Source organism: Microcebus murinus, chromosome 10 (assembly GCF_040939455.1).
Source record: "Microcebus murinus isolate Inina chromosome 10, M.murinus_Inina_mat1.0, whole genome shotgun sequence".
Taxonomy (NCBI): Eukaryota; Metazoa; Chordata; class Mammalia; order Primates; family Cheirogaleidae; genus Microcebus; species Microcebus murinus.
This window is the reverse complement of record NC_134113.1, coordinates 84,179,945-84,202,637: the sequence shown is the minus strand read 5'-3', so window position 1 is coordinate 84,202,637 and position 22,693 is coordinate 84,179,945. Positions and strand designations below refer to the sequence as shown.

Sequence of the window (22,693 nt, the reverse complement as noted above, 5' to 3'; positions counted from 1 at the left end):
CCTCCATCTTAGTAATTTTAAAAGATGTAAATGCTCTGGGCATAAATAATAATGATGATGATAATGTTTATTAAATGCCTACTATGTGCCAACCTCTGTGATAAGCACTTAATAGAGAGTGATTCAACTTAATATTTATTGGTAATAATAGGCATTAATATCCTCTTTTAACAGATGAGGAAACTAACACACAGAGAGATTGAATAACTTGGCTAGGGCCACACAGTCAGGTAACAGAGCTGAAATCGGACCACAGACAAATTCCACAGGCCCCACTTTTAATTCCTATATTACATGCATTAATTCCTATGTTACATGCAAAGTTAACTGTATGCTCCACCAATTAGTTGATAGCAGTTTGGAAAAAGTTAGTCAACTTACTACGAAAAATGATCTCCTCAATAAAATTTTTAAAAGGGATAAAAAAGCAAATGGGCAGTTGTGGTTTTTTTACAACTGGAAAATTTGAGAACAGACAGGAATAACTCTGCCAGGTCCCACGAAAACAGCCAGGTAAAGAGAAGGATGCCTCCAGACTGCTGTAACCAGAGATGCCTAGCTGAGACTGGATGAACCTCTGCGTAAGGAAGGATCTGTAACTCAATGGAAATCTCACCATCAATTACCGAGTATAAGAAGATACTGCTTGTCTGGCACAATATTGAAAAGGCTTTGTTCTGCTTACCAGCTCTGTGCTGATTTGGACCAAGGCTATAAAGAAAAAACAATAATATAAAACAGAGGGTTTATGATTACTCGGCTATTCTGTGCTGGGTAAACATCCAACTGTTCAATATTTTTAGGAGGGATTTGAAAACATAAACAACACTCTGACCATATTTTCAGATGTCCCAAAACTTAATGAGAGAGTTAATATCAAGACAATAAATGGGCTACAAAATCATCTCAATAAGCCAGAACACTAGGGGAAAAACCAAGTAAAATTCAATAGAGCCAAATATAAAGTCATGGATGTGAGTAAAAAACTTATAGAAACTGAATACAGAGTGAGAGGTGGTTGGATAAACTTTCTGCATGAAAAATTATTGCACAGAATGTGGATTGCAATCAGTAACAAGCCAGAATTTGCCAACAGTTTTAAGAAACATTAATACCAGACTAAGGTCTGTATAAAGGGAGGTGATAATGATGGAAGATCATGTTCAGTTTAGATGCCACATTTAAGATCAAGTCTATCCAGAGGAGAGTGACCAGAATAATGAGAGCTTTTGGGAACCTGTGCACATAAGAAATGGAGGAACAGAAAAAATTGAGCCTGAAGAGGAAAGCACTACAAGTGAACTTGATAGAGCACTCCGTGGTGTAATGGAAATTTCACAGAGCCTGGAAACCAAAGCAGAGTTCAGTTCCAACTGCAGAGTTCTGAGGACTAGTGCAACCACTTAGCCAATCAAATTCTCAGCACCCTCAGTCTGTATGGTTTGCTTATTCCTAAATTATCCACACCCGATAAGCTGGATACCAATGACACAGAAATAAAGAGCAAAGATTTCGACCGTGGAGAGCTTATAGCCTTGGGCAAAAGACAGACGAGTTTCAGACCATTAACAGAGTAGCATTGTTCTGGGAGTTCAGAGGATGGCCAGTTTGCCTTCCATCTTCATGTCCGTCCACGTGGCCTTCTCCTTGTGCCTTCTCATAGACTTTCCTCTATGTCTGTCTCTGTGGCTAAATTTTCCTTTTTTTTATAAGAACACAGTCATACTAGATTAGAACCCACCCTAATGGCATCTCGTTAACTTGATCATCTGCAAAATCTCTATTTCCAAATAAGGTCACATTCACAGGTACTGGGGGTTAGGAATTTAATACCTTGTGGGGGAACAAAATTCAACCCATAATGCTTGCCTAACTTGAAATAATCATGTCAAAATATCTCGTTTCTTTTTGTAACTATCCAAGCAGCAGGTGCAACAAAATGTACACACCCATGTCAGCAGGAGCCTCCACCCGCCCCCACTTTGACCCTAATGGTGACTCCACCATGGGTCCTTCCTCCTTCTCTGACTCCAGACCTCACTCTCATCTGCACCTCAGCCCCTTTCCCTCTTACCCCCATAGGGAGGGTCAGCAATGCTGTCATAATTAGGAATGGAATAAGAATACATGTTTGAATAATTCCTTGGGCTTTTTGCTACATTGAAAATGTAATGGTTCATTATTTTAACCTCCATCAGAGTAAACTCAGATCTAATGATGGTGCATAAAAAAAGGTTTCTGGAATCAAAATGTCCTCAGGGTAAAAATTACCAAAATAGCCAAGTCAAAACATCATGTAACAAATTAAGCGATCCATCCAGAAGAGTCTTGGATAGCTCGTTTGTGAAGGCCATGCCAGAGCGGAGTGTAGAAGAATAAATGGAACATTAATCAGGAAAGGAAAAGAACATTCTTGGCTGAAGGAGAAGCAAACGCAAAGGCTGCGAAAGTAGGAAGCATCCAAGACCTGCAGGAATGTGGCCCAAGCAGGGCACGGGAGAAAGGGGGGGGCAGGCAGAGCCTAACTCTTGGAAGCCTGGTCTGCCTTTGTTTGTCTACTCACTTTATTAACATTTCATTTATCAATGCAATGAAGAGTGAGCATAGGATTGGATGCAAGGAGTCACGTGGTCGTATGTGCAGTTTCTAAAGATCATTTTGGCAACCACGAGGAGGATGGATTACAGGGTAAAGACTAGAGATGGGAAGAGCAGTGAGAAGTCTCTGTAATGATGCAGCAGACAGTGATGAAAGCCACACTAAGATGGCAAGCACGAGGGGAAACCCTTCCCAGCTGTTTGTGGACATACTTCAGCACGTAGAATCTACAGGATTTTAATAAGGGTCTTGAGGAAGCTGAATGTGCGGTTTGTAACTCCAGCTGCACATCAGAGGCACCTGGGGAGTTTTCCTCTTTTTTTTTTTTTTTTTTTTTTTTTGAGATAGAGTCTCACTCTGCTGCCCAGGCTAGAGTGCTGTGGCATCAGCCTAGCTCACAGCAACCTCAAACTCCTGGGCTTAAGCAATTCTTCTGCTTCAGCCTCCTGAGTAGCTGGGACTACAGGCATGTGTCACCATGCCCAGCTAATTATTTCTATTTTTGGTAGAGATGGGGTCTCACTCTTGCTCAGGCTGGTCTCAAACTCTTGAGCTCAGATGATGTGTCCGCCTCGGCCTCCCAGAGTGCTAGGATGACAGGCATGAGCCACTGTGTGCAGCCAGAAGTTTTTCTAAATGCAGGTTCTTTGGCCCTGTCTCAGACTTAGTGAATCAGAATGTTTGCTGTTTAAGCCTTGAGAATTTGAAGATCTTCTCTGGCTGGTCTCTGTGACAAGCATTTAAGGGCTGACACCCAGGAGAAAGAAGAAGCACTCGCTGTTGACTCACAACCAGGTTTTAGCCCCATTTGAGAAAAAAAAAAAACGATATTAGAATTAAACTATTTAAAGATAGAACCATTACCTCAGCACCTTGTTGCTGAATGTGCTTGAGCAGGGGCTAGCAAACTAGGTAGAGGGAGGTTATGGAAGGGTCTTTACTTGTCAGAATGAGGGAGCCTTTAAGGCACTCCAGAGGCAGACAGCTCGGCGTGTGCAGTGAGCAGGAACCAAAGCCAGCCAGGGCAGCACCCGGGCATTCAAAGCAAACCTGTCTGCCCAGGCCCTGTGTGTGCACCTCTTTTGCTCCAGCTGTGGCTTCAGACACTGTCTCACTCTGACCCAGTTTGGATTCCGGGTTCTGGCCTTTGCATCTGTCTCTGTTTCCATGACAACACAGTCCTGTTTGAGCCATGCTTGCTGTCTGGCTGCTACATCTAGATTCACCCGTGGTACCTCCCCCCCTACGGTTTCAACTTGTCATGATCCCTGAGACCTGGTTTGAGGTCTGGTCCACCCCACGCCTGGTTTCCAGCTCCCTTCAACCCTTGCCAGCCTCCACCCTGCTCATGCCACATTCAGGCCCCTGCTGCTGGCTCAAGGTACAGACTCCCACCTTCTAGCCAGTTCCAGCATACCCAGCTTCACCAACTCAGGACAAACATATGACCAACTCTCTTCTCATGTATAGTTAATAACTCAAGCATGCAGATACACTTATACAAGCAGGATGTTCAATATCTCCCTCTTGAAGCTGAACCTGCTCCTAATGCCAAATAGTCCCAGGATTTTGAAGATTTATTCCATTCGAAAAGGTCAAATTAGGTAACTCAGAGAGGACTGGGGTTGCTGGCCAGTCCACAGACCCAGTTTCTGCCACACAAGGGACGTGAAGGCAACTCTTGTGTCTCTAACAGATGCTATCCACGCCTCAGTAAGACCTTCTTGGCTCCACTGTCTGCCCACGACACGGGGTGTCTCGCTTTTGGCCTCCCAGGTTGTAGACAACTGCTCTGCTGCAGCCAGTCCTACCTCAGACTCTTACATCGGAGTCCTGGGCACTAACCTAGCTACCAGGTTCTGCTCGGAGCTCCCTTCCACGGCCTTGGGACATATATTAGTTTCCTAGGGTTGTCATCGCAGATTAGCACAAACTGGTTGACTTAAAACACAGAGATCTATTCTCTCACAGTTCAGGAGGCCAGGGTTGGTTCCTTCTGGAGGTTGTGAAGGAGACACTCTCTTGCCTCCCAGCAATCTTTGGCATTCCTTGGCTTGTAACTGTCTCTCTGATCTCTACCTTCCTTTTCGCCCGTTTTCTTCATTCTGTGTATCCGTTGGAGTCTCCTCTTCCGATAAAGACACCAGTCAATGGCTTTAGGGCCCATCTATGAGATGAGCATGACCTCTTCTTAACTAATTACATCTGCAAGACCCCATTTCCAAATGAGGTCACATTCTGAGGGTTCCAGATAGCCATGAATTTGGGGGGACACTGTTCAACCCACTGCAGGGCCTTTTCTTGATAACAAGGCTTAAACACCCATCCCCCCTGATTTCAGGTCTCTGAAGAGTTTCCATACCCTTTCCTCTCAGAAAACTCTTGAGTCTCCTTATGCAAATTTTCCTTTTATCATCTTCCCCGTAACAAGGGGAAGGTGTTTTTATATTTCCTTCAGGTGTTTTTATATTTCCAACATAAATAGCCAGGTGTTTTTATATTTCCAAATCTTGCAATTAATAAGAAAAATCTACTCATGGAGTCTTGCTAGCCCTACTTCCTATTTAGAAGAAACTAACATAATTTTATTTCATTTCATATGTAAAGTATGTACAATGTCTGGCACATAGAAAGCTCTCAACTATTGGTAATTACAGTTACACATCACTTAATGATAGGGATACATTCTAAGAAATGTGTCATTAGGCAATTTCATAGTTGTGTGAACATCGTAGAGTGTGCTTACACAAGCCTAGATGGTATAGCCTACTACACACCTAGGCTAAATGGTATAGCCTATTGCTCAGGGGCTGCATACCTGTACAGAGTGTTACTATACTGAATGCTGTAGGCATTTATGACCCAATGGTAAGTATTTGTGTATCTAAACCTATCTAAACATGGAAAAGGTAAAATAAACAATGCAGTATAAAAGATAAAAGCTAGTACATCTGTATAGGGCACTTACATGAATGGGACATGCAGAGCTGGAAGTTGCTGTAAGTCAATGAATAGGTAGTGAGTGAATGTGAAGGCCTGGCATATCACTATACACTACTGTAGACTTTATAAACACTATACTGTTAGGCTACACTAAATTTATTTTTTAAATTAAGTAATTGCACTACAGTGTTATGACAGTTTTGATGTAGTAAGTGATGGGAATTTTTCAGCTCTATTATAATCTTATGTAAGCACCATTGCATGTGCAATCTATCTTTGACTGAAACAGCATGACTGTATTTATTGTCCTAAAAGGTAACCCAAGGTACCACGAGAATACAAAGCATCCAGATAAAACCTACTTTGCTGGAGGCAAAATATCTGCCCTACTTATTAATAGTTTCTAGCACAATTTGAGTGGAGCTCTCAATGCAGTCGGGCAGACTCTGTATCCCTCATATAATATCTAGGTATATTTTATACATTGTTGGCTCATGGATGACACTAACAATTATGTGTATCAGAGCTTTCTGATAATCTGAACTTTTCAGGGCTTCTGACTAGTAATAAACTGGAATAGATAATACATGTTCAGCATGGAGAAAAGTGAGATTGACACTCTCCAAAGGCCTTTGCCTAGTGATGTGTATATCTTCACATCTACAATTTCCATGAAACCATGGGCTGGTTGTAGAGATAGCATCTTAGGGCTCTTCTGCTGTTACAGAATAGGGTCTCACTCAAGATTAGATTCCAATCTAAATCTAGACATTTTGACTGAGTAAAGCTGCTTCTTGGCTTTGTGGGTCAAGCCTGTCCAGCCCCTTCACTTCTCTGAAATCTGCAGAGATAGGAATCTCCCTGCCTGGGTAGGGTTGTTGGGGGTGTTTTTTGGCTGAGTGGAGTCACTACTTGATTTCCTGGGTCAAGCCTCAACATGACGAAGGCTGTGTATGAGAAGCCCACAGCTAACTATGTAGTCAACATTAGAAAATTGAAAACCTTTCCTCTAAGATCTGGAACAAATTAAGGATGCCTACTCTCACCACTTCTATTCAACATGTTATCAGGAAGTTCTTTCCAGAAAGAAATAAAAGGCATTCAAATAGGAAAGAAGGAAGTGAAATTGTCACTGTTCGCTGATGACATATCTTATATATAGACTCCACCAAAAAACTCTTAAAACTAATAAATAAATACAGTAAAGTTGCAGGATACAAAATCAACACACAAAAATCAGTAGCATTTCTATACACTAACAATGAACTATCTGAAAAAGAAATCAAGAGAACAATTCTATTCAAAATAGCTACAAAAAAATAAAATACTTAGGATTAAATTTAGCCAAGGAGGTGAAAGACATGTACACTAAAAACTATAAAACACTGATGAAAGAAATTGAAGAAGACACAAATAAATGGCAAGATATCTATGTTCATGGATTGAAATAATTAATATTGTTAAAATGTCTATACTACCCAAAACAATGAACAAATTCAATGTAATACCTATCAAAATTCTAATATCACTTTTCATAGAAATAGAAAAAATAATCTTAAAATTTGTATGAAACCACAAAAAAATCCCAAACAGGCATGGCTATCACGAGCAAAATGAACATAGCTGGAGATATCACTCTACCTGATTTCAAACTATACTACAAAGCTATAGTAATTAAAACAGCATGTATTGGCAAAAATAAATAAACACATCAGTCATTGGAACAGAATAGAGTTCAGAAATGAACACACACATGTACAGCCAACTGGTTTTCAACAAAGATGTCAAGGATATGTTACGGATAAATTACAGTCCCTTTAGTAAAGGGAAAACTGGATTTCCACATGCAGAAGAATGAAACTGGTCCCTTATCTCACACTAGATCCAAAAATCAACTCAGGAGGGATAAAAGATTTAAATGTAACACCTGAAACTCTAAAACTACTAGAATAAAACCTAGGGGAGAAAAATCACATGAAATTTATCTGGGCAATGATATTTTTTTGGATTTGACCCCAAAAGTGTAAGCAACAAAAGCAAAAATAGACAAATGGGTTACATCAAACTAGGTACATAGGCTGTGTCCTTGGCCCAAGACCACTGTCCCCTCAGAGCTCTCCATGAGACTTTTTCTGGAGATGGGAACCACTTCACCGTTCTTACTCTGTTAACACCGCCCGATTGTAAATAGTTCCTTTGTAAATAACATTTCCTCAAATTCATTCCCACCTGTTACAAGGTCACAAATTAAGTTTAAGTGGAATATATTAGGTGATTCTCAGTTATTTTTATCTGAAATATTCCATCCAGAGTTTTAGAACTGGGAACGATCATTGCAATGAAATCTTTATTTAACAAATGGTGGAATAGAAGCCCCAAAGAGGTTCAGTGATTTACCCAAGGCCATGCTACTAGGTGGGACAGCTGAGTCTAACATAGATGAAATTAGAGAACTTAAAGCCCAAGCCCCTGACACCCTAACCCAGTGGTCTTTCCACCCACACATTTATGAGCCTGTACAAACCATTAGTATTTTCCTGGACAGTAGCAGGTTTCTATCATCAGTAGTTACTCAAAATCAGAGCCACCTCCACTCACATGGTGGAGTTTATCCTCCACACTATTGTTCTCTCCTTTTTCCTTTCCTTTATCCTTCTCTCTTTTTCTTTCCAGTGCTCTCCCTCTGCCCTGGGAGAAGAATTAACATTTATCTACTACTCATTATGCACCAGGCACCATGAAATACAAGAGTAACCTGTGCTAAATCACACGCTGTCTCATTTAACACTCCCAACAACTGGGAGTTATTAAACCAATTGTACATGTTAGGAAACTGAGGCTTGAAGAATCCAAGTGTCCAAGGCAGCACAACTAACTGTGCAAGGAATGAGCTTCGAGTCCAATAAGTCAACTCCAGGGTCTGTGCTCTCCACATGATGCCATGGTGCATCCCACGCTCCATGCCCAAAGGCCGTCCTCCCTCCCCTGTCCTCACTCAGCAATGTTCCCCTGGCTTCGGATCAAAGCTTAGCCTTCTTGCATCTGAAGCCATTAACTGGTAACAGAAAACTAGCTGAAAATCACTAATAAATGAATTTAGAGAAATCAGTTACCCATCTCTTCTTTTTCAGGTTTTATGTTTTTTGAAGGATTCCTAGAGTCAATCTAAAATTGTCTCTAAATCTAAAATTAGTCAATCAAATCTAAAATGGTCTCTCTACAGTTGTGGAAACAGTGAAATTATAAGGGATGTAATATATTGGCACCCATTCTTATTAGAGAAGACAAAAACAATGCTTCTGACTTTTGTTGAAAAGGACTGCTTAAGTGGGAAGATAAGATCCCTCCTAACACATTCATTTATTGGAAGTCCATTCATTTGCTCTCAAAGCATTTGTGGAAACTGGGAGAAATAAGCAAGTATATTACTTAGAATCCAGATTCTGCAAATGAAGGGCCTCGAAACAAAGAACGTTGTTTTTTTATTTTGAACAATGTAAGAAAGGAAAGTGAGGAAATAAGGTTTGTGATCAGCTTTCAAGTCGGAAAAGAGGATGGAGCTGAATTCATAAGGAAAAGAATTACATCCCATGACATTCATTTGAATGACTTACCTTTAGTACATTGAGTGATTGTTTTACAGTTTTCTCTCTTTTGTCTTCTGCAAGCTTTACAAGGGCAGGAATTATGCCTTGTTTATCTTTGCATTTTTCCACAGCCCACAGCCAATGTCTTATACATAGAAGATGCTCAATAAATGTTTTTACTGAATAAGCCCTCTGCCTTCTCAAGACACTGACTGACTTTAAAGAGCCTAACCCTAAATTTATAGCCTGTGTTGTGCACATTTCAGAACTATATGTTTGAACATACGGGTGGAAATAAGATTTTTCAATAGAATCAGAGACATAATGGGAGGATTTGGTAAAAAAAAAAAAAAAAAATTAGTAATGAATAAAAGTGTCAAAGTTCAACAGCTCCTCAGCTCTGTTCTAGATGACTTTGACCTCTTTTACAAAAAGGAAACTGGACCTTTAGCTATTATTTCTTTTTGTTTTCAAATACTTTTAGTATAAAATGTGTTTTTGTGGCACAATATTGTTCTTTATGCACTCAGATGAGCTGTGTATTAGCTACAAAAGGGCTCCTTGGGCTGCTATGAGGTTACTGTATGAACCTCAACATTCCAAGCAGATTTTCAGCACAATGGATATTAACAGCTGTTCTCAGAAGCCCTCCTGTTTATGGTGCACTTTTTTCTGATTTTTATAGAATTTTGTTTTCTTCTTTTGAACTGCATTTACAATAGTACCTTCAATGGCTGACAAATTAAGGAGGAAATTTAGGACTAAAATTGTTTATAGTTTGTTTTTCAGGAAACAAAAATCAATAAAGAATGAGGCCAATTTCAACACACACACGGTTAATGATGTCATCTTTCTAAAGAGCACAAGTGCATTCTAAATCATTACCTAGCTCTTTAGAAATAAGAGTCTGTGAGTTGGTTTTTTTTTTTTTTGCATTTTTATCTTTTCCTCTATTTTTATCTTTTCCTCTATTTTTACTATCAGTTTGAATAAGCATAGATGATAGTTTTTAAGCTCTATATTTCTACTACTCAGGTGTTAAAGGCAGTCTTGTACTGTATCTTACTTTGTTGAGCCCATTGTGTCAAAAACAAGATTCCTTTGTGGGCGCCATAAAGTATAGTAAAATAGGGTACAGGAAGATTGGTGCGTTAAGCTGAACAAAGCATGGTTCTGATATGCCTTGTGGCCTCTTTGAAGTTAGGATTCAGAACCAGTTTCCTACAAACAGTAGGCTGCACTCAATGCGATGATGTTCAAACATTTGCTGCATGTAAGAGCTTCAATTCATAATAGCAATTGAAAATGTGGCCCTAGCAAATGGAAGGGCTCACCACCCACTCCCTTGTAGCTTGTAGGTCACTGTAACCCACTATGATGACTCAGCTGGGTTCCAGATGTCATTTCTTCTCTCACTGGCTAGAATCAGGGCACCCAACTTTTCTTTTTTCTGTAACTCTAAATTGGACAGCAGGGAGGTTTTGTCACCCTTACGTCCCAAAGTTGGACTGAATTAGAAGCTAGTATACTTCAAAAACCACTGAATGAAATTTACACATTCCGGTAGTTATCATGATATGAAAGTCATCTTTTAATATTTAGGCTCAGCATGTGAAATATATCAGGTTGGCCTCTCCCTGCACTCTCGGAGTATTTAAAGAGGTAGAAGCAAAAAAAAGCCAGTATGCCAACGATCAGCTAAAATTATCCTCAGCATGACAAACAATGCCACAGGCTGCTGTTATCATCCTGCCGGCTTGAGGTGGGAGTGGAGGAAGAAGGACAGGAAGAAGTCACAGAAATTGACTCTCCTCTCAACCTCTGCTCTCCACCCAAAAAGCCTTCCAATCTTACCACAGTCCATGTTTGTCTGGAAGATTAAGAATGTGTCTTTGCCTGAGACTCCTTGGGGATACTTCTGTATACCCTAGACATGGCTACTTTTCAGTTCTTGAGCCCAACAGTGTGGCAGACAATCCAAAAACATGTGTTATGTGTCCCATGATCATGTTTTCGGAATCAAAATTGGAACATACAGGTATGACACATTGATCCAGCCCCATATGCTCTGATAAGAGCACAGGATCTTTTCATCAATTCTAAGACACACACAATGGGATGGTTAATTTTACATCAACTTGATAAGGCTAAGAGAGGCCCAGAGAGCTAGTTAAACGTTATTTCTGGGTGTGTCTGTGAGAGTATTAGCATTTGAAGAGATGAGCATTTGAATCTGTAAGGAGACTGACCTCACCACTGTGGGTGGGCACCAGTCCACCCTTGAGGACCTGAATAGAGTGAAAAGGTGGAGGAAAGGAGAATTTGCTCTCACTGCTTGAGTTGGGACATCCATCTTCTCTTGCCCTCAGACATCAGAGCTCCTGTTTCTTGAGCCTTCACCATTGGCTTCCCTGGTTCTTAGGCCTTTGGGCATGGACGGGAGCAATACCACTGGCTTTCCTTTCCTGGCCACCTGTAGCTTGCAAATGGTAGATTGTGAGACTTCTCAGCCTCCGTAAGCATTTGAGCCAATTCCTTATAATAAACCTCTCCTTATATATCTATCTGTGTATATATATATATATATATATATATATATATATATGTATCCCATATATATGGTGCTGTTTCTCGGGAGAATCTTGACTAACACACATAGTTACTTTAACATCACTGAAATAAGATTACGTCTTACAATCAACAGCCTATCAGTTTAACTGGTGGCATGTTTTTCTTTATGAGTAGTACAAAAAAAAAATAACAACATCTTACAATCAATGTCATCTTAGATTCGATAAAATATTTTCAACCCTAAGATTACCTCAGAAAGCCCAGGAAAATGACCTGGTTTCCTGTCCCATTCAATATACCTTTCCCTTATTCTCAAACCTTGCTATTTCTGTAATCCCAAACTGGATTTCAGCAGGAGGATGAGATGGTTGGTTTTATGCATCATCGTGGCTAGGCTCTAGTCCTCAGTCATTCAGTCAAATACTAATCTGGATATTTTTGTGAATGTACTTTGTAGATGTGGTTAACATCTCTGACCAGCTTACTTTAAGAAAGGAAATTATCCTCCATAATCTGACCTAATCAGTTGAAGGGGTTTTTTTTTTTGTTTTTATTTGTAAGAGCAGAACTGAGATTTCCCTGAAGAAGAAAAGATTTTCTAACATCTGCTCCTGCCGGATTGTTTCTAGCTCACTCTTCTCGACAGCCTGCTGTACAGATTTGAGACATGCCTTGCCAGCCCCCCAAGTCACATACCCAATTTCTTACAGTAAAGCAAATATCCTACAGCTCTGTTTCTCTGTGGGAACCCTGATGATACAAACTGTCGATGGTATCCATTTTCTCCTTCTACTCTTTTCTCTCTTTTTTGGATTTAATTATTTGAAAAGGCGGTACATTCTCATGTTCTTTATATTTATATAAAGATACACGGTGAAAAGATTTCTTTCTACTCCCTTCCCCATTCTCCCAGCTCCTATTCCACCATGATTTGTCATAAGTAACCACTATAATTACTTCTTTGTGAGTGATTTCAAAGTTTCTTTATGCATAAGCAACTCAATACAGATATATATTCTTTCCCCTCCATCTATAAAAGAAAAATAAAGGTAGCCCATGATATATGATGCTCTATATCCTGCTTTTTTTCTTTGATTATTTCTTAAGAGTTTTTCCATTTCAATCTACAAAGAGCTTGTTCATACTTTTTTCTCATTTCATATCCATACCATGATTTATTTAACCAGTCACCTATTGGTGGACATTCGGCTTATTTCAACATTTTTGCTATTACCCACAAGTGAATATCCTTTAAAAAAAATACTTAGATAGATGACATATAAATAGAGCTATATATAATGATTTATGTATGGAGAATCGTTATATACTTTAAGCAAGGGTATAAGTAGAGGAACACACACGTGGAATGGCTCAAAAGGGCAGAGGGGCCTATGCATTTGCAATTTTGAGAGATCATCCTAAATTTCCCACCATCAACTGAACAAAATATTTGTTTGGAAAGTACTTGCTTTCCCACAGCCTCCTCAACACAAGCATGTTATTGAACTTTGGAATATTTGTCCCTTCAATAAATTACAAAACTATGTTTCACTGGCATGTAACTTGCATTTCACTTAATATGAATGACTTAAACTATCATTTTATTAATAATATGTTTGAGCCATTTTTATTTCCTTTACTGTATAAGCTCTATTCAAATCTTTTAGCTGTTTTTCTATTGAATTGGTCTTTTTATATCATTTAGGATTTCTTATTAGAGAAATTAATCTTTTATCCATGAAATGGAATGCTAACATGTCCCTCAATTTTTTATTTGTCTTTTGACCCTCTCAATGGTCCTCCACTACAAAGAATTTCTTTATTTTTATGTATTTGAATTTATCAATTTTTTCTTCTATGGCTTCCAGATTTTCTGTCATAGTTAGAAAGCCCTTTTCCACATTGAGAGTTTTTTTCATCTAGAATGTTTACGGATTTTTTTTTCACATTCAATCATTTATCATTTTTCAGATGGCTGACCAATTATTCCAACATCATTTATTAAATAGGCTACTTGTTCCTGCCTTATTTGAGAATCTCTTAACATATGCTAAATTTCCATATATAGGGGAAAAGAATCAACTATTCAATAAATGGTGCTGGGAAAACTGGATAGCCACTCGTAGAAGGCTAAAGCAGGATCCACACTTTTCACCTCTCACAAAAATCAACTCACGCTGAATAATAGACTTAAACCTAAGGTATGAAACTATTAGAATTCTAGAGGAAAATGTTAGAAACACTCTCCTAGACATTGGCCTAGGCAAAGAATTTATGAAGAAGACTCCAAAGGCAATCACAGCAGCAACAAAAATAAATAAATGGGACATGATCAAACTAAAAACCTTCTGCACAGCCAAACAAACAGTCATGAAAACAAACAGACAACCTGAATGGGAGAAAATTTTCGCATCCTACACATCTGATAAGGAGCTGATAACTAAAATCTACTTAGAACTCATGAAAATCAGCAAGAAAAAATTGAAGCTCTTACTCGAGGGGGGAGGGGGACATGGGCAATATAAGTAACCTTAACACTTGTACCCCCATAATACACTAAAATAAAATAAATAAATAAATAAAAAATAAAACAATCCTATCAAAAAGTGGGCAAAGGACATGAACAGAAATTTTCTAAAGAAGACAGAATAATGACTAACAAACATATGAAAAAATACTCAACATCCCTAATCATCAGGGAAATGCAAATCAAAACCACAATGAGATATCACTTATATCCAATAAGAATGGCCTTTATCAAAAAGTCCCAAAACAACAGATGTTGGAGTGGAGGCAGAGAGAGAGGAACACTCCTACACTGCTGGTGGGACTGCAAGCTAGTTCAACCTCTGTGGAAAGCAATATGGAGATACTTTAAAGTGATACAAGTGGATCTACCATTTGACCCAGCAATCCCATTACTGGGTATCTACCCAAAAGATCAAATGACACTCTACAACAAAGACACCTGCACTCAAATGTTTATAGCAGCACAATTCGCAATTGCAAAGTTGTGGAAACAGCCCAAGTGCCCATCAATCCATGAGTGGATTAATAAAATGTGGTATACATATACCATGGAGTACCATGCAGCTCTAAGAAACAATAGTGATATAGCACATCTTGTATTTTCCTGGTTAGAGCTGGAACCCATACTACTAAGTGAAGTATCTCAAGAATGGAAAAACAAGCACCACATGTACTCACCAGCAAATTGGTATTAACTGATCAACACCTAAGTGGACACATAGGAATTACACTAATTGGGTATTGGGCAGGTGGGAGGGGGGAGGAGGGACGGGTATATACATACATAATGAGTGAGATGTGCACCATCTGGGGGATGGTCACACTTGAAGCTCAGACTTGTGGGGGGAGAGGGGGCAAGGGCATCATTTGAAACCTTAAAATTTGTACCCCCATAATATGCTGAAATAAAAATAAATAAATAAATAATAAAATAAATGGAAGGATAAATAAAAAACTAAAGACCGTTATTGCTCACCAGGGAAGGAGGGCACAAGGTGGAAGGGATGATAGAAGATAGGTATTTCTAAATGTGTTCTGTTGCATTTTGGATCCATGTCATGTTTTACATAATTATAAAATAAAAAATTTAATTAAAAAAAATTTCCATATATATTTGGGTCTAGTATGTTCCATTGGCTTAAGTCTATGAACCAATACCACAAGATTTGATTATTAAAGTTTTATAACATACTTTAACATCTGATAGGGTTAATTGTTCCTTGCCTTCCATTATCACCACATTGCTCTTCTTTTTCAAGGTTTGCCTGGCTATTTTATTTAGTTCTGTGCAAGCGCTTTAGAAACAGCGTGCCTCCTTTCATCCCACCCTGCCCTGCAAAATGTTTATATACCAGCTGGGCTTATCACTGTCCTAAAATCCTACCATTAGATAAAATGAGTCAGAAAGCCACAAACATCAGACAAAGCTCTAGCGTCTTGCGCTGTGAACTGAAACAGCCACTACGTCTCTTAGGGTCTCGGCTTTGACAGAATGGGGACAAAGATAAGCAGGAGTTTTACATAGATGTTCTCTAAGATTCTTTCCAGTGCTAAGGTTTTCTGGTTCAATGTTAAACTTTACATTGGGGGGTCTCCATTAGCACTGTGCGCATTTCTCATAAAAAATGCCTACATTGTGGTTTTATGTCACAAACAACTGAAATTTTTTTTATCATATGCCATAATTTGCAGTAACTAAAAATATTAAAAAGAAATGACTTGTTTTCCCTGGAGATCAAATTTTGAACAATACAACTTCTACTAAGTCATACTTTCATACCATTTACCTTTTGTAAGTGCAACATAGTATAAGAGAAGAATCTGGAACAAAAAAAGTGCCAACGAAAACCAAAAATTGTGTTTTGTTTTGTTTTTCGGAAGATCGGCTTCTATTTTTTTTTTTTTTTTTACTGTTTTTCTTCTTACCATTTCTGTTAAATTGCTAACTGACCAAATGTTGTAAGATCAAAGGTTCTAAATGCAGTTTTCTCACACATGACCGAGTGGCCACTGAGAACAATGATTACACATCACTGCTGAGTAACTGGGACAATACTCTACCCTAAATTGCATGTCATGGACGAGGATGAAAAAATGAACCAATAAAAACTTTAGTTGGTTGCATTGCTCCGAAAAGCACATTATTTAAAAAATTTGCCAACAGGTTGGCATAATACAATTTGTACCATCATTTTAAAATACACTGCAATTAAATGTTTGGTGGCTTCGGATCAGTCACCTAAGTATCTATGAACTAAGAAGCTGGGGAAGAAAGGCCCTTTCTGGCAACTTCTATTTTATTCATGACTGCTTCATTAACAGATTTTCCCTCTCCTTTTTCCTCAATGGCTAAATGTTAGCTGGGTTCTGAGAATATGGAGTATACAGCACAAAACCAAAGAGAATAGTTTATTTTCGGTACAGTATTTTTATGCTTTCTGCAGACTAGTGACTTACATATGTAATGTACCTCCTGCACAAAAAGTGAAGCATTCTTAGAGTTATTGACCTACATGGAAATCTCATCTCAGCTTTAAAAATTCCTGTGCAAAAATGTAAAGCTAAGATAGAAGGATCTGCATTTATTTCAGGAAGTTAGAAGTTACTTGGGCACTAATCCTAATGGGAGCTGCATACAAATAAATCCCTGGACATCAAAATATCCTTGACTGGGTTGACTTTTAATTTAGGAGTTTACTAGAGCCTGCAGCTATACTGCTGGAGTCTGTGATAGTGTCAGATCCTATAAATGAAGCATGGAGGACTTGGTTAGCAGCCTGGGTTGAATGCCAAAGAATGCCCTAGGGACATGGTAATTCAGTACTCAAGGCAGCCTTCATTTCTGGGAGCCAATACTAAATCAGTGCCCCATAATGGTGTTAGAAGCACTGCAGTGCAGCCTCAAATTTTCGCTAGCAGCACCTCGTCCTTATTTACAAAGAAAGCTCTTTTCTCTAGCATATGCAGGGTAACTGCAAGGACAATAAGTTATAGCTGCCACATCAAATATTCCTGCAAGCAGAGACTCTCAGGCAATCTGCCACCAGCCAAGGTTTCCTTGAACCCCCTTCCTGGCTGGGGAAGAAATGCATAACCAGGGAGAGAAGACAGTAGAGCCAACCCCTCCAACACTTCAGTTCCAATGGACATATGACAGAAATAACTAGAGAAATGATAACAGACTAGGTCCATCTTCTACTTCGTTTCACCTTTTTCCCAGGATTCTACTGAGGGATGAGAATGAGTAGGAGTGCCACCCTGCCAGTCCCAGGCAGCCCACCCTTCCACCACTAAAAATGGGGAACTAAGGAATTACTGTAGACAGGAAATCTAATCAATGGCTGTCGCTTTCTCGTGTCAGCAGGTGGAAGTGAAGAGATACGTGGGAACCCAAGAGAATCCAACCACCACCATCATCATCACCCTTTTCACCATCTTATAAGCCCTGACATGGAGCATTTCCACTGTTCCATGCCCTGTGCATGCCTCACAACAAACCCGTCTCTGAGAGGTATTTCCCCCCTTTGATAGAAGGAAGAACTGAAGCTGCAAGAGATGAAGTTACTTGCCTGAGGTTGCTCCGGCATGAGCAAGAGAGCTCATGTTCATACCTTTGCTTATCTGACACAAGAAATGGGTGGGAAAGTCAGACACTGTAAGTTGCAGCTGAGTTCCCAATGTGGGGGCCAAGTAGCACCCAAAACCTAACGTGGGATCCTTCAGCACCAATGCAGAGTGAGCCAAGAAAGTATGAAACCAGTTCTAGCAGAATTAGCCTACCTCTTCCTGATGCGGAAAATGTCGGGCGCCGGGAGGCGGCTGCTTGCTGCTGCCATGTAGCTCCGCATTTCCTCAGGGCAGCGTTGCGGGTGGCCAGTTGGAGAGCAGGCTGCTGGGGCCGGGGCCCTGCGGCACAAAGAGACACCCAGGCCCAGGCCAGGAGGGACCTCACAGGCCAGAATGCCCCCAGGCCCACAAGCTACTGCCTGTTTCCGGCCACGCTGTTTGCGTGATCCTGATTGGGTAATTTTTGAATACCACTGTTTTTGATTGGATATTAAAGCTTGATGTTGATTGGATGTTAAAGCTTGTAGTTGATTGGACGCTTTTTGAGCCCTACTAAGGGTATAAAAGCAGGAGCAGAAGTGGCAGGAAGGGGAGAATATCGGAAGACATGAAAAGAGCTGTAACGCTAGGTGTGCTGAGCCTGCTGTAGAAGAATAAAGGCTGTTCTCCAACTCTTCGTGTGCCACTCGGTTCTTTCCCTGGTCCAACAAATAAGAGCTGTAACAAGAGCTGTAACGCTAGCTGTACACATTGCCGCAACATTACCTCGAGAGTTGAAAGAGACTAGAGAGTGAAGAGACTAGAAGAAAGTGCTTTCTTTAGAGGGAACTCTTGGGCTAGCATGGCATTCTTCTCCTTTTCCTTCGCAGGGAGAAGAGAGGTGGGTCCCCATTATCTTAAGACAATAAGAAAAATTTCACAGGGACACTAGAAAAGTGTGGCATGTGTCCCCTCAACTTTGAATAATAAAAACTGGGCTGGGAGCGGTGGTTCACGCCTATAATCCTAGCTCTTTGTGAGGCCTGGAGTTCCAGACCAGCGACAGAGTGAGACCAGCTCCCTACAAAAAACAGAAAAATTAGCCAGGCATGGTGGCGTACCTATAGTCCCAGCTACTTGGGAGGCTCAGGCAGGAGGATTGCTTTAGCCCAGGAGTTTGAGGTTTCTGTGAGCTATGATGATGCCACTGCACTCCAGCCTGGGCAACAGAGTAAGACCCTGTCTCGAGAAAAAAAAAAAAAAAAAAAAACATGATAATTCATTCCCACCAGGAAAGACTGAAAGGAAAAAATGGCAGTTTCAAGAGAGGGTGCTGGGCCAGGCTCAGTGGCTCATGCCTGTAATCCCAGCACTTTGGGAGGCTGAGGTGGGAGGACTGCTTAAGCCCAGGACTCAAGGCTGCAGCGAGCTATGATGACGCTGCTGCACCCCAGCCTGAGCAACAGAGCAAGATCTTATCTACTAAAAGAAAGAAGGGGGCAGGGGTGCTGCACTGAGAGCAAGCTGCTCCACTTTTGATGTAGAAAAGGAAAGGGGTGGTTTTTTCAGGAGACAAGATGTGGACTCTCTGGGAGAGAGCAGACCTGTGGTCATGTTGAAAGGATTTGCCTCCGGACCACCTGCAAGGATAAAGGCTGTCCTTGCTTGGCAGTAGACAGAATCCAAAGGGAGGATGAGTCATTGCTCCCAGGCACACCCACATCCTGGGAGCCACAGCCGGAAGAGAGCAAGAACCAGCAGTAGCACGTGTAAAATCCAGAGGGAACCAACACCAGACTGCAGCTGTGGAGCCACTTGCGATCGACCCTCCCCTCCTCATCTGTCCTCTGGCTCCGCCGGCCCTGGAGGGGCCAGGAGCAGCTGGCCTGCAGGGGCAGGGAAGGTCACCAGCAGCAGCAGCAGGCTGAGCACAGCCGCTTCCCCCACTGCAGCCTTACAAGCCTGACGCAGAACTGAGCTGCGGAGGATGAGGCTGAAATTAACAGGGAGATTTTACGCAGCGCTGGACCAGACAAGGAATTATGTGATTATTGCACCAAACTGGGATTTTAATAATAAAACAAGGAGATTATTGATTTATCTAAAAGTAGCTAAAAACTATGAAACTTGCTTAAAACATGATGCAGGAACCAGGGATAGAGATGAGTCCTTGAGCCTGTATAACATGCATTTCTAAAATACATAAAGTTGTTTTATGCTTGCCCCCACCAGCCCATTCAGCGTATAGTGTATGCACATTGTATATATATAGTGTATGCATCATTGCCGTGCATGCAGGATGGAAATCCCTCTTCCTTGGCCTACTCTGTCGGGAAATTAAAAGTTTCTAAGAGTTCTGCCATGTCAGGTATGCTGTGACCTGTTTATCCTGCAATCCTCCCCCACCTCGTCTACAGCTACCTGCCAACCCCACCCGCCCTACCGCCACCTGTGCACACCCGGTGAATCATGCCAGCTGGTCCTTTGTGTTCGGGATCACAGAACTTTTGCATTTTTTTTGATTCTGCCCTAATCATTTTACATTTCTCCTTCCTCTGTTGTAAAGCAATCTTCTGATATCCCAAGTAGCAAGTCCTGTGACTACTTCAGAAGATGCCAGAAGAATTCATTAGGGCTGAGTGCTTTGAGATCCCCGAAGCAATTACTCCTTAAGTACTACTCCTGCAAGCGGCGGAGGCACGTGATGGGAAGCAATTTGTCCTTCAGGAGCACTTGCGAAGACGGTGCCCCCGTCAGCGGCAGGAGAGCGAGCAGAGAAGGGTGGCAGGGTGGGAAGGGGGGCCTGCGCCATGTGAAGGTGCATACTTATTACACCTGGACTTTGGTTTTCGTTTTATATGGTTTTACACACTGTAAGCTTACAGATTCAAAACGCTGTCTACAGACAGCCATAAAACCGTCAGCATTTTTCATGCTCTTTAATTTCTAAAAACTGTCAATATAGGAGTACATCTTGCCTTCTAATTTAAAGATGAAACATCTAATGGCACCTAAAAAAATGTTTTGAATACTAGTTAATGCAATATGATGATGCCTACTATATAATGTTAAGTGAGGGATAAAAGGTACAATAGTAGATGCATAGCATGTACTGTATATGTAATACAGTACTGAACGTGTGCATATACACATACTCTACATGTGTGATAACCCTCATCCCAGCTTGGGGTTCTCAAACATGTCAGGTTCAGACACCTCCAACGTGCATGGGCCCCTCAAGCCCTCTGTGCATCCATCCGGGCGCTCTGCCGAGTTGCTGGGCCCTGGAGCAGACGCTGTCAGTGCCCTTCCGTGTCTGGTCAGGCCTTACAATTGCAAAGTACACTGCTTGACTTCCAGCTGCCCTGAGGCTTCCTCTCTCTCTAGCGCAGGCAGAGCAGGCTGGCAGAGCACAACAGTCAAGACCTTCCAAGCCTACCAGTCTTCGAGCAATGACTTACTGGCGTCATATAAACATTCCAGCTTTCTCAGCCCTCCGGTGAGATCATTGAGACCGATCTTCTGTACTGACTCCTTGTGTCCCTCCACCCCCAGGATTAAATTCAGTTACCCACAAAGCTGTATTTCTTTTAATTAAAAAAAAATTGTAATTATTTAGAAGCATTCAGAATGTCAACAAAATAGCTGCAACTTTTTTTTTTTGCAATTACAGAGTGATATTCAGTTAACAGAACAACAATTCCGTGTAAACTGCATCAAAGACAACTGAGGATGAAAAAAGAACCATCCTCGTATATAACTAACATGTGCTATGCACCAACAAGAACCTGCTTTAAATTCCCATGCCAATTTACAACCCCCACACTGCACCAGGCAAGGCTAGTGGCTATTGAAAATACCACCGGGACAGGACTAGTTAAAGACACATTCAGTAGTGTGTTAACTGTACAGAGAAAGACACTGTGCAGTTTAAAAACAAATCTTACACAGCCTTACATTTCAATTTTTTTTCTTTAAGAGGAGTGCATTGTGTACGGGGCGCGGGTAAATGCTTTATAGACAAGGAAACAAACTGCGCTAGAACCAACTTTTCATCATCATCTTCTTCATCATCTTCATCCTCTTCATCTTCCTCCTCTTCCTTCTTTTCTTGCTTTGGTCAGCCTTGACGACTCCCTTTTTTTCTTGCATCAGGATTTTGTTTAGCTCAGGATGCAGCAATATCCTTTTGTATTTTCCCTTCAGCTCTGCAGCCTTCTTTTCATACTCTCACCCGCAGCAGTGTCGTTCCGCCTCTCTCCCAGCTTCTTTGCAACATCGCCAATGGAGAGGCCGGGATGTTCTTTGATTTGGGGGCAATACTCAGAACAGAAAAAGAAAAAGGCCGTAGGAGGCCTTTGGGATGCATTGGGATCCTTGAACTTCTTTTTTGTTTCCCCTTTAGGAGGGATATAGGTTTTCATTTCTCTTTCATAACGAGCTGTCCGCCTTTGCCATATCTTCAGATTTTCCTTTCTCTTTAGCAGACATGGTCTTCCACCTCTCTGAGCACTTAGAAACTCTGAGAAGTTGACTAAAGCATCCGGGTGCTGTTTCTTGTGCTCCTCCCAGCAAGTTTGCACAAAGAATGTACATGATGACATTTTGCCCCTCGGTTTCTTAGGAGCTCCTCTGCCCATGTTTAGTTATTTTTCCTCAGCGAGGCACAGAGTCGCCCAGTGCCTGTCTGGCTCTCACGTGCCCTGGTGCTGTCTCTGCGGAGGTCGATGTACTGCAATGGCCGTCCACAAAGCTGTCTTGATAGTTCAACCTCTACTGAGGTTGCCTAAGATCACCCTCAAATAACTAGTTGCACCAGGTCTTTGTCTTGGGGTGAAAATCCATACTGAGACAGGTGATAATGCAAATGGTTCTAGGAAGCAGGTCCTTATAATGGACTCTGGAATTGGAAATTGTGG

General features: G+C 41.0%; 1 long non-coding RNA gene and 1 pseudogene across 1 annotated transcript in view; both read right to left on the bottom strand.

The window, feature by feature from the left end:
* LOC105882823 (uncharacterized) overlaps nt 1–18,216 on the bottom strand; it is a 120,811-nt gene extending 102,595 nt beyond the window's left edge. The window contains exon 1 of the long non-coding RNA XR_001159478.2: nt 18,009–18,216. This is a non-coding gene — a long non-coding RNA (uncharacterized LOC105882823). The remainder of the gene's footprint in view (nt 1–18,008) is intronic.
* Nucleotides 18,217–19,610: 1,394 nt separating this feature from the next.
* LOC142873449 (high mobility group protein B1 pseudogene) lies at nt 19,611–22,420 on the bottom strand (annotated as a pseudogene).
* Between the last annotated feature and the right edge of the window lie 273 nt (nt 22,421–22,693).